The sequence below is a fragment of the Vanellus vanellus genome (assembly GCF_965231255.1).
Source record: "Vanellus vanellus genome assembly, chromosome: 2".
Lineage (NCBI taxonomy): Eukaryota > Metazoa > Chordata > Aves > Charadriiformes > Charadriidae > Vanellus > Vanellus vanellus.
This window is the reverse complement of record NC_138906.1, coordinates 147,943,267-147,959,930: the sequence shown is the minus strand read 5'-3', so window position 1 is coordinate 147,959,930 and position 16,664 is coordinate 147,943,267. Positions and strand designations below refer to the sequence as shown.

The following is a 16,664-nucleotide window of genomic DNA, read 5'->3' as shown; positions in this document are numbered from 1 at the left end:
CCACAACAGCTGGGTGTTCCAGTGGGACAGGTACAGATTGTTAGCTATACCTGGCACTGAGTGCCGCTGTGTGTAAGAGGAGCCAGGAAAGGGACCCCATTGTCATGTTTAAGCATTCAGAAAACAAAGCAACCTTTTCCCTACCTCCAAAGGTGGATCATTATTTCTGTTGCAATGAGTTTTCAGTAGCTAGGGACATTTTATTCTCGATGGAAGATGAAATTCCTGCATAACCACATAATTCCTGCACCTGAGGCTTTAAGAAAAAACACCGACTGCTGCAGGAGCTGGCAGCAATGGGGGAAGAGGAAGAGGAGATGGAGGAGGAAATAATCTCATTCTCTCACCTGCAGGAGCGGAATCTGATCCCGCTGCTGACTCCTGGTGATAGAGGGTGCATCAGAGAGGGAGAGGAAATGGGAGAACCAGAGGAGAGAAGAGGTAGCCTGTAGGAAGACATAAAGAGAAGGAAATACTTGGGATTAGTGGGAAAGGTCACCAGGCTATGCAGCCTTCAGACATCTGTCCAAACCAATTTGAAGCTCCTGACCGCTGGGTTGCCTCACCAGCGAGTATTTTTTGCACTCCAAAAGACGAGGTGAGGAAGGGTGTCTTTCCTGCTCTGGTTTATCTGCGTCATAGGGGTAACACCTGATTTTGTCTACATCCGACCATGAACTGTGCTGAAAATAAAACGTGGAGGCAAAAAAAAAGGGGGGGAATGTGGTAGAAGTACCTCACAGTTGGAAGCAAGGGCAACTCAGGGCTGGACATGTATTTTGTGCTCTGCTGCCTTTTTATCTTTGGATAACAAAAAGTGAATTGTTACTTTAATAATCTATGAAATATATTGTGCATATGGAGTCATACAAGGTTAGGAATCCAAGTATTAAAACTGAGTGTAGAGAAATGCTAATGAGGCAGAAGGAAATTTTATGTTAGCTTTTTTACATTTTGCCTCTCCAGACAAAACAGAACTGCTCTTTTGTGTAGGACTATACTAAAAATACGTATACATTGAGCTGTGGCATCAGATTTCTAGTTCTACGTTAATATCACCAGTGGTAGGGAAAACACTGTATAAAGCGTTCATCCACCAATTTTTTCTCATTTTGTATATAGTGACTACACAGTTCAGTCTTGTATTCTCCCAAACAGTGTGCCACTCTTTTTCTTCCAGTGATTTGAGGGGATGAAGTTTACGTTTCTGTTTTCAAGTGTCGCTTCCTCTGTATAAGTAGGAAATCCTCCCTCCCTTCATACGTTTTTAAAATAGCTGACAGCACTCCCAATTAATTGCATATCAAACTGAAGTTCTTTTTCCTGTCCTACGTGACTGTCCTCTTCTTAAATAGTCCATCTGCTTTCTTAGTCCTGAAAGAAATAGTAAAAACATCCCCTACCTACCAAAGCAAAAAATCCTCTGGGAAGATGAACGTAGATGAGGTGGCAGCAACTGATGTGGCAGTTACATCACCCATATATCGCTGGGATATCTTTGGATATTACCATCATGAGACATATAAGAACACAGATAAAATACATAGTTCTACATAGAACTAGTGTTGACTTATCTTTTGCCTCTTGCCGGATCACATTTTTGGCTGCACCTAAATGCCACCAAGCTAGTCAATTCCTTTTCCTAGTTTAAATACCTTCCAAAAATGTGTTTTAAAAAAATCTACCTTCCCAAAGAATACAGCTTTCTGGATTGCTCCTCTGCGTATATTGCTATAACCTTTGTTCTCCCCTCTAACCCTTCGTCCTTTCTTTGCCTGTTAATGATTCACATTTATTGTGCCATGTCCAAGCTCTGCCCAAATCTCTCTTCCTACCTCTCTGTACCTTTGGTTTGGTTTGGTGGTTTTTTTTTATATGCTGTGATTCCTCCTCCTGCACTTGCATACTGGAATAGGAACCCAAACGGACAGGTAAGTCACCAATGAAGGGTGTGATGCAGAACATACCTGAGAAAACAGCAGTGTAAACCACTCCATTTTTAGACCACAGTGCCTGGTTTGTTGTAAATGTATGTGAGAGATCTTCCGACTTTCTGATCAATGTGCCTGCTTTTACTGACTTCATCCATAACCTACTAGCGCTGTTATCAGGAAAGATGGGACACTGTAATGAGACTGCATATATTTGTCAGTTCACTTCCTCCTCATTTAAAATGATTTGCAAAAGAGAAGGTGACAACAGATGAAAAGAGTAAACAAACTCCACCCCTACATACTGTGGAACCTCAGTCCCATTTTATTTCTAAAGAGATGACAGGTGTGTATCTATTCACTGCTTTTCTAAATTCTCTCTGCTATAAAACTAAACAAACTGGGTTTGCTTTGGAAAAAAAAAAAAAGTATCAAAACTGCACTAACATACCCCTTTAAAAAGAAAATTAATGTGCCCCGAGATGAACAATTACCTTCCAGAAGTACATCCTTTCATGGGCCACAGTGAACTGGGTAACTACATATCTTAGTGTCCGGAAAGAATTATGACTATTGGAATGAGGTTTTTTTTTAAAAAAAAAACAAAACAAACCAAAACAAAACAGCCCTGCATGGTTTGGTAAAGTTGACATGGCAGCCTGGGGCTGGCAGATCAGGGTTCATCCTCAGCTCCACTGTGGAGCAAGTTTGTGATCTTCAACTGAGGGACATGACCTCCGAGTGGCTTTGGGATGTGCTGAAGGTGTCCGAGTGCTTCAGGGAAACTGCACGAACAGATGGGTCAGCTAAAGCCTTCAGTTCACGTATGTACCTATGGGAGTCCTGAAGGCCCGAAATTGATGAAAGACTGAGGCTTGCCAGGTACGCAACGTGATTAGTCTCCTCCAGCGAGCGTCATTAACAGCTTATCAATGCCCAGTCACTCGGTACGAGTTACGAGGCTGTTGTTAACCCGCCGAACGAGGCTTCCGACCGGCCGTACGGACCTGCTTTCTTTTCCCACCTGCTCAAAGCTGCAGTGACACCGGACGGCTCTCCCCTTTGCGGAAGCCATCGCTGAAACGCAGATCCGAGCGGCCGTATGAACCGACGTGTGGGCAGCCGCCTGCCCTGCGCCCTGAGGGGCGCACCGACCTCAGCCCTGCCCTGTCCCGCCTCCTGTCCGCACCGCCACCGCCACCCCGGCCTCTCCCGCAGCACCCGCCGGGGACACCAGCCGCTCCCCGCCAGCACCTGCGCCCGGCCCGGTACCAGCGCGGGGGCCGCCGCCGCGCCGCCTCCGTTTTGGGCGGCGGGCCCCGGGGCGGTGCGGCGGCGGCCGCCGTGTCCCCCTGCCCGCCGGCGGCGGCGCTCGGCGCATGCCCGCCCGCCGCTGCCTCGGGCGCTCCGGCCCGCCGCGTTAGGGAGGGGGGGTGGAGGGTGGTTTCGGCGGCTCCCGCCCCGCGGTGCAGTGACGCGTGGCGCCGGTCCCTCCCCGCCCGCCCGCCCGCCCTATAAGAGCGCTGCCGGCGGCGGCCCCTTCTCCTCGCCTCGCCGCTCGCCTCGCCGCTCGGTGGCCGCGCTCCCGCCTCCGCCCCCAGCTGCCGCAGCCCCGCGCCCCCGGCCCGCTCCGGCTCTGTCTCTCTCTGTCTGTGCTCTCCCGTCCCAGCGCTGCGCTGCGCTTCCCCCGCCGGTCGCCCCCGCAGCCTATGGCCCTGGAAGGCGCCGCTGCCGCCGCCTGTATTTCTGCTGTAGGTTCCCACATCCCTCTTTAAAAATTCCGCCTAAAAAGAGAAGACGATTTACCAAATCTTTCGGGCCGTTATCTCACGTGAGTACCGGTGCTGGGGGTCCCGGCGCCCCCGGCCTCCCCGCCGGGCCGGGGCTCCCGCCGCGGGGGAGGCGGCGGGCGGGAGGGAGGGAGGGAGAGAGGGGGTTGGCGACGCCCACCCTGAGCCCCGGAGCGGGCCGGGGCGTCCCTTGTCACCGGCGGCGGGAGGGAGAGGAAGGAGCTCTCCCCTCCCCGGGGCCTGGGGCTTGGGGAGGGATGGGGCCTTGCTCCCCCCCTCCCCCCCAGTGCAAGGAGGGGAATGGAAGCGGTGGTCGCGGCAACCGGGAAGGGCGGAGGGGCCGCCCGGCCGGCAGCACCGCCGCCGTGGCAGTACCGGGTGGGGAAGGAGGAATGGGGCCCATTCCTCCCGCTGCCCTTTCTCCGTTCGCCCGGCGGCGTGGGGCGAGACCGGCTGCCACCGGCGGCGGCAGATGGAGAACGGCGGGATGAGTCAGAGCCGAGGCTCCCCCTCTCCCCGGCGCGCAGCGAGGCGCCGGGCGATGCGGGGCCGCCGCCGGGGGAGCGGGCGGGCGCCGGGGCCCCCCGCGCCCCGGAGGGCGGCGGTGGCGGCGGGCGGAGGGGGGGTCAGCGGCCGCCGCGCTAACATGGCGGACAGCCCTGCGTGCGAGAGGCGGCGAGGCGGGAGGGGAGAGGTCGGGGACCGGGGCGAGGGCTGCGCCGAGGCCGCCGTTCCCCTTTCTCCCCCGACCCCTCAGGGCGCGGGAGGGCGATGGGGCCGCCGGCTCCGCGGGTAGCGGGAGCGGGGGCTCGGCGGCCGCCCTAACATGGCGGATTCCTGCGGAGGGGGGCTGTGTGGTGTCTTCCCCCTCAGCAGCCGGGGCAGTGCCCCGCGGCGGGGGACCCGTTCCCGCCGGGCGTCGCTGCCTCTCGCGGTGTGCCCCTTCCTGCCGAGGAGGCGAGGGGCGTCCTCGCCTGCACCCCTCAGGGAGAGGGGGCTCCCGGCGCGCCGTCCCCGCGCCCTGTGGCAGCTGCTGGGGCTCGGGAGCAGTGACTGCCGCGCAGGTCTCGGCGGATCCTTTCCCTTCGGCAGCCCCCTCGGGCGCGGGGGGAGCAGCTGTGTGACAGGCTTCGAGGCCAGCCTGGCTAGCGGGGGGGGGGGGGGGGGGGTGGCGCAGGCAGAGAAGCCGGAGGAGTGCTGGTGGCACGGCCGCGGCGTCTCTCCTCGCCTGCTTCTCAGAGGCCATGTTGTGTGTCTGTAGCCGTGGGTATCCATCCGGGTGCCCGCTGTCACGCTCCTCTTCCCCCCCCCTTCCTCACCTGTGGGCGCCTCACCCTGTCCCGTCCCCCTCGGCATGGCGGACGGGGGGCACGCCGTGGAGCAAGGCGGCAGCGCCAGCGGTTAGGGCACCGCACAAGTTGACGGGGCATTGCACAAGCAACGCTTTCCAGGACAAGTGCTGGGATGACAGGGCAAATTGCCTTCACGCGGAGGGGACAGTGGAGTCCTGTGGGGTACGGAAAGTGGACCCCTTCCCTCCTGTTAGCGGTCTCTTCCCTTTGCCAGGGGTGTTCGCTCAAGGACATGCGTCTTCCCCCTCCCCGCGGTCATTCTGTTAGTGTGGCGGTAGGAGGTTTGGTGCCGCCAGTCCTTCTGGAAGTCTCTTGGTTGAGCCTCAACCTCTTTGGCTTGGCTGCTTCTGCTGGTACTTGCAGTCCAGTCGGCCACTGCTGTACTGGTGCCTTTCGGAAAGTATGGAGAAGAGCGTCCAGTCACTGCTGAGCTGCCAGCTGGGTGCGTACAGCGTGTGCACCTGAGTGTCAGAGTGTCCTGAGTGCGCCTGCGCTTGCTGCCGTGCTGGTCCTTGTGTGGTGAGAGATCAACAGAGGTGCCTGTTACTGGTTATAGTGGTGGGAGGTCAGTAGAGGTGCCTGTCACTGGCTGTAGGGGAGCTGGAAGGATGGTGTGGGGGTTCATGAGTGCGTAAGGGGGATGGTGCAAGCGCAGGAATGTGGGGTGACTGGGGAGGATGCTGTCATGGCTCATTAATAGGTAGTGCTGCAGGTCTTTTCCAGTCGGCGCTCTGGGCTCGTTCAGAGTCCAAGACGACACGTATCTGTGCTGGGGGGACCCCGGTTGTGGTGAAGAGAGAAGAAAGTGAGCTTAAATCTTTTTTGAGCCTTTCTGGAGTGCGTCTCCTGCAGTGCAAAATCCTGCACAGCCGACATGTGCCAGTAGGCAGGAGAAGCACTGCGTTTCAGACCTCTGCAGCAGTCTCGGGTGACCCAGCAGGATTTGATTGTGTAGTCCCAGTCGAATATAGCCGCCCCCAATGAAATCACCGTGTGGCATCCAATAAAGCGGGTTAGACCTGCCTACCCCCCTCCCAGCCAGACGCGTAGCTGGGTCTCCTTCGTGGCAATGGGGTTGGGGGTTGAGCGGGGGAGTGCTGCCCCACGTCCTCTGCCTCCACCCCAGTTGCTGGATTTTCGGCTCTGAGGATACTGCACTTGCCTGCTATTCTTCCCTGGATAAATGTGGGAGGCAGCGGTGCTGGGGGGGGGCAGGGGGGGAGGTGGGGGTTGTGAATAATGGTGATGGTAGGAGGGGTTTGTTCCAGTCTGGACTGGTCCAGTCTAGTTCTTTCCTTCCTGTCACCGTGTGAACAATGCTGCTGCCTCCGTGGCTGATGCTTGCGACATGGCAGCCCCCTCCCCATGTGGTTCAGGCTGTGGTGAGCTCCCTTCCCTGCCTGCTCTGCCCGCCGAGCCCCCCGCCGGCCTGCTGCCGAGCCCCCCATCCCCGTCCCTCCCACCGGGCCTTGAGCTCTGGGGGAAGGTTGTTAAACCCCAGAAAAAGAGGAGTCTTTACAAGACTTTGGGAGGGGGAGGGTGTTGTTCAGTGCTGAATGGCAATGGAAATGTTTCCCCCGTGGGGACGGTTTTACTGGAGGCAAGAGGGAGGCTTACTGCCTTCCAGGGCTGCAGCTGGCCCCTGGGCAAGCAGCTTGCGCCACTGGCTGCTCCCTGTGCTGGAAGGCTGCTGCAGGTGTGTGTTTGCAGCAGTGCTGCGCTGTACGGTCTGGAAATGATTCCATGTCTCCAATTAAAGGAGAGAGTGCTCTGGAAGGGAATTGAGACTGTCCCTTCCTGAAAGGAAGGCTTAATTGTGTAATGGACTAATTTGGGTATAATGGCAAATTTCAGTTCAAAATGTTGTTGATGTAGCACAGGAGCAAGAGTGCGGTTGAGGGGAAAATTCCTCAGGGACCTGTGCTCTCTTCGGGACCTGCTCTCCCCTGGGGACCACCTTGCCACAACGCCCTGGCCCTGATCTGGAAGAGACCTATTGTAACAGAAGAATAGCTGAATTTTTTTGTGGACCAGAGTAACTTTGGTGCCTCCAAGTCTGTCAGCTGGTGTAAATATGTGAGGTCAGCGTATTGCTGGATTTTTAGGGTTTGGTTCACGGATATTTTAGCTCAGGTCACTAAAGGGTCTCCTCTCAGAAATGGAGAGATGCAGTGGATCTTTTTCTTTTTCTCAAGAAGGTGAATCGGGGTGTGGTTTTGTAGCCCTGTCCATATCAGACATGGAGAGCTGAGGGGGCTGGTGAGCTGGAAAGGGCCTGGCCCTGACTGGGCTGCTGGCGCTTATAGGGCTTATTGCGGGGATGCAGTTGTTCTGGCAAAACTATGTGCTGTGGATGACTGGGGGGGTTAATTTCTTCCTTAGATGAGTGTTACTATTCAAGTGCAACATACAGCATTGCTGGTCAAGCTGCAGTCAAACTTCAGACACCTGCTAGTTGAGTGTACTTAAGTGATATATAAATACATGCATATAGGTGTCACTTGAGTATTAAAAGGCAAAGCTGCCTTGTCGATTACTCCTGTAGCTCAAAGCTCGCTGTTTAGCAAAGAATGCTTTTATACCTAAGTTAAGAGCCATAAACAATGAATGCTTCATTGTGGCTGATCACATGCGCAATTCTTCTAAAACTGTGTATGGGTTGTGGGCATCTAATACACTTCTGCTTCAGATGGTAGTCTTGCTCTGCTACAGTACAGCAAACTAACCCTTTGTGCTAGTTAAACCAGAGTAAAAATACTATGATTTGAAAGTCTCAAATCGTACCGTTTTCCTCTCTGAATATTTAATATCAGCAAATGTGTGCAAGAGAGGGCAGTCAGACTATTTTCTATACGTTTGTGTAGATCCTTCAGATAAATAATTCTCATTTAAAAGAGATTCTGAAGGGCAATTAGAACTCGGCGCAGCTCAGAGTTGACTGCTGCTATGGAAAATGATTGGTTTTCATTCCAGCTTCACAGGAACTTTCATTGCACACTTCCTTCTTGGGTTATGTGAGAATATTTATTGTAATAGTACTGCAGGTGATATTTGTCTGAAGCATGGCTTTTTAAGTTTTGCATTAAAGGTCACGTGGTCCTCCTAGAAGTGCCTGTTTTTAATGATGTTTTTCTCTGGGAAGGTAGACTTAATTCATAATCACTGGAAAATTTCTACGAGTTTTTGAGTACGATCAGAAGAACACTAGAAAATAGTGGAGCTACTAGTTAATTTTACAAAAGGAAAGTGTTGCCAGCTTTTAAAACTGTTGTGTGCATGCTCTGAGAACTAAATGTTACTGACTTCTTGCTTTAGTGGAAGAAAGGGATAAAATTAAATACACTGCATTTACATTAATTCTAGCTGGCAAAATTCCTTAATATCTCAATTAATTTTGAAGTGCTGAGGTTTATTTTTAATATTATGCTACTGAACGCTAATTTATATGGTAAAGCTGAAGCGATTGCTCTGTGGAGTTGCTGTGAAAGTTATCCTCAAGTTGCATTCATTCTGTTTGTAATTCGGTACTTTATAGAGTATACTAGTTTAGTTTTGTAATAGGAAGAATAAGTGGGAAAATATACTTCAGCAGTTTGCTTAACTGTAATGTGGTTGAGAAGATGATCATTTGGGTTAGAAGCCAGGTTTTTGCAGTCAGCACGTGTAGTCTAATTTAAATAATGAGAGCAGCAAAGACTTATTTTTACAATAGGTTGGTACATTCTATGTTTCATGCCATAGACCACAGTGAATTTATGGAAACTTTGTTGTATGTTGGGTTTACACATGACCAGTTCTGTACTGTATTTAATTCCATGAAAATGACAGTTCCTTTTAGAAGGAATAACTTCTCAGCAGGGCTGGTTAATGTTTCCCTCACTGCTTTTCATGTTCATTGTACTGTTTTGTGTGATTGTTTTAACTTAATTTGAGTAAGCTAGCCTTGTACTTTAAAATGCTGTTTTGGTGTTATGTGTAATAGCCTTTAAGGGCCAGCTGAAATGTTTCCTTGTTCCTGGTGGCAAGCATAAGTTTCTTTTTACTGTCTTGCTCATCTCTGGATTTGTCTGTATAGTGTTCAGTTTCACTGTACAAAGCACTATTTTTCACCCACATGCCATGTTCATTCATAGCAGAGGAAGAAAACACGGCAAGTGAATTCTAAAATAGAAAGGAAGTGGGGAGGAGAAGAATCATAGTGGTTACGGGGTTAAAAACACTTCTGGGAGTGTAGTCCTGTATTAAGGAGTACTACCCTAAAGTAGGATCGTGTAGAGCTCTTTGCTCTTCCAGTTCAGACTATGAAAGATAAGTACAAACAAGCAGTTTCATGTGCCTAATTGATGTGTTTTAGCAGTTCTTCATAAGTCTGACTTGTTCTGGCTCAGAGTTTACATTCACTCTTGTGACTATAAGCTTTCTTCCTGTGGTGTTGCAAGCCTCCTTAAAAACACTACTGAAAAAGCATTTGTTACTTGTTTTAAGAAAAAGCTTTTCTTTTGTTCTGGCTATGAAAATTTATTTTTGTTATGCTTTTTCTCCTGCAGGGCAAAATCTCTGATCAAGTTTACAACTATCCAGAGGGCTTAGGAGAAGTGCTTTATAGAGAACAGTTCGACTTCAACGCTGAGCCACCTTGGGAACCTAGCTGATGATAGTAGGGTTCCATCTCCTAACTTGTCCATGTAAGTCTCTTTACCTTCTCTTTTTTTCCTCCGTATGCAGGAGGATGAGCATTTCCAGAAGTACAAACAGCATGTACTGGCTTTTTGATAAGCAAGTTAACTGTCTTGATGTAGATTATCAGAATTTGAAAATAGTGGTGTGCATATTATATGGGGCATTCATTCAAGGGGGACTGTAATTTTTACTCACCTAATTCTTTTCCCACCAGAGTTACCAATGAATTTGGGAGACACATGTGAGTAAACTTTGTAAATAGAGTTATCTGAATTACGGCTATTGGCTAGAGAAATTCTAAAATAAAATGCTGTAACTCGGTGGTAATTCAGAAGTCATGAATTCATACTGCATGACTGTTAACATCAAATCACGATTTTCTGAGTACTGTGTGATTTCTTATGGTATTTTACACTGAAATAGTTAAAATTTGCTAGTGTAAACAGCAACTAATACCGATCATGGAGGGTGTGCCTTCCCAAATGCCTGTCTCCATTATTTGCTAATTACTATCCACTTCCACAAATAGTTGTAGTTGAGCTACAGTAGAATGTGGAACTCTGTGTTGGATAGAAATTGTGTACCAATTATAAATGCCTTTACATTTTTAAGAGGCAAGTAGTTATTAAAGAAAAACAAAACCCATGATAAATGAAAACAAATGAATGCACATAGCTGATCTTAAGGAGAACAGAAAACTCTAGAATGTGTGTGGTTATCTTGTTCTGTTAACATAAAACAATAGCTTTAACAATGGCCTTAAATACATTTCCAGTATCTGAATTAAGCTGACTTTCTACTGTATTACTTTTTTCACGTCTAGCTGAGGGCATTTTTGTTTGGCTTAGTACCTATAAATTACATAACACTTTTTAATGTAAAACTTGATGATGAGAATGGTTAAGTGCATTTAACTGAGCCAGGTACTTTTTAAAGACCACAAAGAGTCCAAATGCCAGTTGTGTTAGTGTGTCTCCTAATAAGGTACTTAATGTAGATGACCTTGTTCTTTGAAAATACTGCAGTAAAGGAGGCACAGGATGAGCTTGGTTTATCATGTTTTTCTAGCATTAACTCCAGAGGTTATGTTCTTCTCGTTTTGTTTGCAACTTACCGAATTAACCACATATGTCTGGTTCTATGTAGATGACTGCTCTATTCAAGTGAATACAGTTCAAACTGAAAATTCTTTTAATATCATCATTATTTAGTAGGTGTCACATGATTTTTATAAGCAAAAGATCTGGGAAAATTGTTTCTCTTGTTCAGTTTCTCAGTTTCGGCTCACTCTTGCATGACATTTTGCACTTCAAGAGGAATAAAGCAGTAAAAAGATAGAAAAGGCAAAAGAATTGTTAGGAGGAAGGAGTGAATAGAGTATAAAATCTTAAGGTACTGTAAATGCATTTTTTAGTTTCTAAAACTGTTTGAAGGAATTGTGGCTTTGACTGAAGTTTTTCTCTTTGAGAATGCTGTTCTGGTACCTTCATTGAGATTATTCTTTCTCTAACCGGTGGACTGATGTGTCGTGGCAAATAGTGCAAGGTATAGCTTGTCCTAGAATGGAAATCCCACTGCATTTGCTGTTTTTGTAGCTGAATGTTCAGATCTGTGTGTTTTGATCTTGGATCTGTTATGTGTTCAGCAGTTATACACCATACACAAATATATGTAGCTCAGTGTTGAATGTAGTGGTGAGGTAAGTAGCAGTAGTATGCAAGTAAATCTGTACCTGTTTTGGTGTGCTGAAGCACAGGTAATTGCCTCAAACACAGCTAAGATATAAGTTAGCCAGCTAATTGGTAGTTTGAGTCCTAATCAACTTGCAAAGTGATTTAATGGGAAAATGGCCAATTGAGCTTTTAAATGTAATTATTAATAGTAGGTTTCAATGCAATTAAAAAAATATCTTCTGTCGGAAGGTGTACTTACATTCCCATTAAACTCACTTCCTTTTTATAATTCTCTCCCTCCCGCTTTTGTCCTTGTATTACACTGGCCAAGGAAGAACTTGGGATTTAGTTCTGTCTTGCTCTTCAGGCTCTGACTTCCTGCGTAGTCTGGCAACTGTCGTCTGAAGTCTTGCTCCCTTGAAAATCTGTTCTAGTTATTGCCACATCTGGTTGATCGGAAATGGAGAAAAGTAGCGATGGAAATGTAATCTGTTAACAAGCCCTGTCTATGCTAAATGGAAGCAGTAGTTATCTGGACTGGCTAGCCTTCAAAGCTCTCTGGACTTTGTCTAAATGGGACTGAGTGGCAATCGGGCAACAGGAGGGCTGGGAATTTGGAGGGTTGGGGGGCAGTGGGAAGGCCAAATATTAATATTGACCAAGTAAGAGGATAGGAAAGGGAAGTAACTGCTTGCACTGTCATGAAAGAGAAGTGCTGGTATGATACCACAGAAGTACACATCCACTTGGAAGAGTACTTGCTTTTATAAGCTTTGCTAGCTTATTGGCTTTGAATAATGTATACGAACTTCAAGAAAACAGAAGGATGTTCTTGAAAGCATGATTCTTGTAAAATATATCAGATGGGCCATTGTTTTTAAGTATGTACCCACTTGGCTCGCTTACTTCAGCGGAGATGCTCTTGTTACATTGCTCATTTAACTCTGTGGAATGCTCCTGAGAGAATAAGATGCAACTAACCTAAGCTGTACAGGTAGTCTGCTGCCACTCTCAGTGGATTTGTACTGAGAGGCAACTTGAGTAACACACAGTGTCCACCGCCACTGTAAATAGACACCTGCTTCAGCATTTCCATCAGTGGCTGCATTCAGCTAACTGAATAATAAGGATGTAAGTTGGTGATGAAGTGGCATCTTGAAATATTTTTTAAAAGATACTCCCATTATAAATAGGTGTTTCTTGCACTGAAAATGGAGTACTTATGTTTCTACTCTTCTAGTATGCCTGTTCTGTATTTAATTGCCAGTGTTAGTGACAAAATGCTTCTACTTTTTTGATCTCTTACCTGTGAAGAACCGGTATTGTAGGGAATGCGAGATGAATATATTTTACCTCTTTATGATTTTTGTATCAGCATAATTGTTAATCTCATAAATATTTATTTTGCTTAATAAGACATGTAGTTGAAAGTCGTTAACGGGAGTCTGTTCATTTTACAGAGACTTTGTTCTTTGCAGAGGAAGTTTTTAATGAAAGAACCAAACCTCAAGGTGGTGTGTTTTTTTTTTTTTCAGGCCAAACAACATGTAGTTCTGAAAATGTAAAAAAAAAAAAAAAATGTATTTGTTACAGATGCTTGCATATGACAAGCGCATGTTTAGTTAGTCACTTCTCAGAGCATTTTAATTTTCTTCTATTCCAGATGTCTGAATTAATTGCAGTGTTTAAATATGTAAACTTTTAAAGTTCTTTATCTGGGATGTCATTGTGTTCAACCCTAAAGAGCCTGAGGATGTAAGGCTTACTTCAAAGAAAGGAATTGCATGTCTATGTAGAAGTCTCATACCACTTGACAGCTTTTGTTTGCCCTAAAATATATGTCCTGGAGCATTGTGCAGACTAACATTTCAGGTGGTAAAATGGGTGGTGTTACCACACTAAGTCTGTCAAATCATGACTTGCAGCAAGTCAGCACTTCCAGCAAGGACTGAACTCTGTACTGTAATGATTTCTGACTCATCTTACAGGCATAGAAGTATTAAACTATTCTCTCAATTTCTTTGAGTGTATTCATTTGATCCTTTCCCAAATTTTATCATTGATTCTTCTCTCCCCTCAGGAGGGGGCCCAGTCAGAACAGAGTAAGGTTATAGCCCAATCCCAAATCCTACTGTAGGTATTGATCCCTTAAAGAAATATTTCTCAAGCATGCATGGTTTTGTGCTGTAGCAGTGCTGGTAGGAATTTCACTTTTCTCTTTGTAGAATATTCTTCCTATCTGTTCTCAACAAGACTCAAAAGATGTCATTTCTTTTGGAGCAGGAGAAATTGGAGAGGAGAGGAACGGGCTGTGGCTCTGAGGACAGAAGTTGGTAGGCTAATGTTATCTTTTTTTTTTTTTGCTAGACAAATTTTGCTAAATGAAAAAGCTAAGAAAAAAGCAATTGCTGGTAAGCTGCCTGGGAGAGGTTATAGTAGGTTGTTTATGGCTTGTTGCAAGCTATTTTAAGTCTGTACTAGCACGAATTTCTTTTTGTCCCTGCCTCTTGACCATAAGATGCTTTTGGATGCATGAACTACAAGAGACAACGTCTGTTTTAGGAAATGACCTTCATCAAAGCTAACAAGAAGCTCTTGGCTGCCTGATTAATCCTTGCTGTTGTTCAAGGTTGATGTGGTCAATTAGTTGAGTAAAACATACTTCTGTACCGTTGTGGTGGTGTTGTTTTTTTTTTTTATGGAGTAGCCTGCTCTTCTGAAACTAATATATTTATTTTTGCTCTCAAACATAGACTTTTTTCTTAGGATCTCTGATGTAGCCTAAGACCTAATTTTGACTTAATCTGCTTGCTTACCAGATGAGTGTTCTTTTTGTTGTTGTTTTTGAGGTGTTAGTGGTCGAGAGGCCTCCTCCCCACCGTGCTTTACTTAACCCCCCTGCCCAGGATCTCCCCAGAAGTAAAAGGGCAGCTGTAGACACCACAGTCATTAACCAAAAAAACCTTTTCTTTTAAGAGTACTAGAATATTAGCTTCAATTTACTCCCATGTAACTCAGGTGATCACCAAGACTTGAAGAAAAAAGCTGTTTAGCTCGAGCTTCTTCATTTGAAATATGAGGCACAAGCAGTTAGCCTGTGGGGGATGTGCTGATGGCTGGGTCTAAAAATCCATTCAGTGCAGTGAGGGGTGGGTTCCGCTGGGTGTGCTGAGACACCCCAGCAGGGCAGGTCAGGGGCAGGGGTGCATTCATTCAGTGGAAGGGGTCTTGACTGTTTGCATGCTTTAGAGTGTAGGAAGTGGCTTGTAGTAAAAAAAAAAAAAAAAAAAAAAAACACAACACCAAAACTTTAAAATCTAGCTAAGTAGTACTCTTGTATACAGTAAATCCTTAAAATGCTTTACTTCTGCTTTCAGGCTTTTTAACAGGTTTGTATGGTATGTCAGGCAATTGTGCGCTTATGATCAGAAACAGAGTTTGTCCAACTTGAATAAACAATAAGGAAAAAGAAGCTCAGATACGAGGCTTCTGCCAGTCCCAGTCACTTCTTGCATGCATTCAGTTGCAGGTACTTACAGTATTTACTGGTTGGATGTGAGCAGGGAGGGTGGAAGAGGAACTGGGATCATGAAAGCTCATCTTCTACAGAGTTACTGTGTCAAAATGTTGCCACTGAGTTTTGTTGAATTTTTTCTGAAGTCACAGCATAGATTAGATGAGTCCTAAAAGATGTCATGGATGTAGATGAAGCAGAAAGCTTATTTGTCCTCTGTGTAACGGAAGGATTAAAAAACTTGGGGTTTTGAATGGTTAATAGATCTACATTTGAATAATCTGCTGAAAATGGAAATCACTTTTCTCTTGCCTGTGTTTGCCATGGTTGTTTATTTATTCCTCTTTGTGTAGTATTTGTCTTGCAAGAAGACAACAGAAGAGCTGTTATTGTAGAAGAAAAGTTTAATGTGCATTACACAACCAGCAAGTTCCTGAGGATGCATAAAGTACTTTATAACTTAGTTAAACATTAAGCTGTTTAAGTTATAGTATAAATAAATTATGCTACAATAATTAAGCTCTACTGTTAGCGCTTTTTCATCTTTTGATCTTTGTGTTTTGAATACTCCAGAACTATATAAGTCTTTCAGTAAAATGCTGATGGCAGCTTTTCTTTCCGTGGGGGGGAAAAAACAAAACCAAACCCAAACCACACCCTTTTTGGTACTCTGCTTCTGGAAATCATGGATATTTTACAGAAGTGAACATGTTGAGGACTTTGTGCTAATCATCTACCAAATGAAGGATACTGATGAAGTACCTGTTCAGAGGGTGACAGTAGCTATGTAAACATGACTCCTGTTCATGTTTGTTTCACTGATTCTAAGTCAAACTTTGTTAACAAGCTTGACTTTTTTTGTTTAATACTGTGGGTTGTTTTGGGTTTTTTTTTTTTTTAACGATTTTAGCTGTTACTCGCAAACTTAAACTGAGCTGTGACTGACTGAAAGCATTTTTCCTGGTTATTAAAGTGTCTACGACCTAGTAATTCTTTCTATAATTATAATTTACTTAAATCCTTACATCAATATGATAATTATCATGCTCTTTCATTATTGTTTTAGATCTTCAGGATTCACTTAAATAAGCATGTGACTCACTGTAGGTGTGAGACAAGTATGTTCTTACCCAGTGTACTTGTTTTTAAACATTAATCTTCTGAATATGACTGAAAATTCTTGCTGCTGCTGAGTTAAATTCACCTGGCAGTAACTACTTCTCTTAAACATAGGTGGCATACTTGAGTTACGCAGAAAGCGTACAAAACTCTGCTGGCTCTTTTCCCTGTTATTTGGTGTAATGACAAGCAGGAGCAACTGCTGCTTAGTTGTTGTAGTAATAATAGCTTGAGCAAAAGTAACAATGTTAACAATGTTGACCAAACTTATGTTGCAAATTGTGGAATTTTTTTTTTTTTGACAGTAGGGAGGTGGTGGGAGAAACATGAGACAGTTAATTCTGTGGCCTCGTGATTATTTGAAGCCTAATTATCATCCTAGCTTTTAGAGTCTTTATGAAACATTTTTTTACCTTTGGCTGTAATGTTTCTGGTTTCTATCAACACTTTTAATTAGAAAAATAATTTTGTTATTTTAAAGCCAAGTACAGGTGCCTTAAGAAAGCAATCTTTTTTTTTTTTTTTATAAATACTATGCAGCTTCTGTTGAGAGATTAGAAGAAGTCTTGGGTATCCATGTAAAGAAGGGATCTAATTAGCTGACT

General features: G+C 45.7%; 1 protein-coding gene across 2 annotated transcripts in view; it reads left to right on the top strand.

The window, feature by feature from the left end:
• The first annotated feature begins 3,492 nt into the window (after window positions 1-3,492).
• Window positions 3,493-16,664, top strand: part of AZIN1 (antizyme inhibitor 1) — a 29,193-nt gene continuing 16,021 nt past the window's right edge. Inside the window, exons 1-2 of one of the 2 annotated variants that reach the window (XM_082499406.1) lie at window positions 3,493-3,762; window positions 9,621-9,758. The gene's annotated coding sequence lies outside the window, so the exon portion shown is untranslated. Of the gene's footprint in view, window positions 3,763-7,054; window positions 7,155-9,620; window positions 9,759-16,664 lie in introns of those variants that run through there. The other variant, XM_082499407.1, reaches the window with a different exon arrangement.